Raw genomic sequence first — 825 nt, forward strand, 5'->3', positions numbered from 1 at the left:
TCTTCTTTGTGAGGATATCTTTCATGTATTTCGCATAGGCCGGCACGTGATTGATTAATTCCGTGAAAGGAATTGAGACTTCCAAATTCTTCACAATTTCCATGAACTTTCCAAGTTGATCATCAAATTTGGGCTTGGCTTGACGACTTGGAAAAGGAAGTCTAGCCATAGCTTGTTCAAACTTCAAGTTGATTATGTCAATGTGAGCACTAAGTTGAGCACCCAATTGAGTAAAGGAGTCCACTTCATGCTTTCCTCCTCTAGTAGCCTTGCGAGGTCTACTATATTGTGAGTTATGGACCGCCATTTCCTCAATCTTGTTCCATGTTTGATTGTCATCAAATTCGGTGAACATTCCATTCGATCCCATATTGAGAATGTTCCTAGAATCTTCATATAAACCATTCCAAAATTGTTGTACCAAAAACCATTCTCTAAGTCCATGGTGAGGACATGAGCGACAAATTCCCTTGAACCGCTCCCAAGCTTCATACAAAGACTCTTCATCCCTTTGCTTAAAACCCGTAATTTGAGCTCTTAGCATGTTAGTCTTTTCCGGTGGGTAGAATTTTTTGTAGAAAGCTAGAGCCAACTTCTTCCAAGAATCTATTCCGAGGGTGGCCTTATCAAGGCCCTTCAACCATTGCTTCGCGGTGCCGATTAAGGAAAAAGGAAATAAGACCCATCTAATTTGGTCTTGAGTCACGCCCGTTTGAGAGATTTCATCACAATAGTCGCAAAAGGTTTCCATATGAGAATGAGGGTCTTCACTAGGCATCCCCCCAAATTGGCTCCTCTCAACTAATTGGATGAAGGCGGACTTGG

At 41.8% G+C, this 825-nt stretch overlaps 1 non-coding gene across 1 annotated transcript; it reads left to right on the forward strand.

Annotated features, from left to right (window-relative positions):
• Positions 1–437: 437 nt before the first annotated feature.
• On the forward strand, positions 438–544 carry LOC141597606 (small nucleolar RNA R71). Its single transcript, XR_012522833.1, has one exon. It is a non-coding gene; the product is annotated as a small nucleolar RNA R71 (small nucleolar RNA).
• Positions 545–825: the final 281 nt, after the last annotated feature.

Source organism: Silene latifolia, chromosome 8, assembly GCF_048544455.1.
Source record: "Silene latifolia isolate original U9 population chromosome 8, ASM4854445v1, whole genome shotgun sequence".
Taxonomy (NCBI): domain Eukaryota; kingdom Viridiplantae; phylum Streptophyta; class Magnoliopsida; order Caryophyllales; family Caryophyllaceae; genus Silene; species Silene latifolia.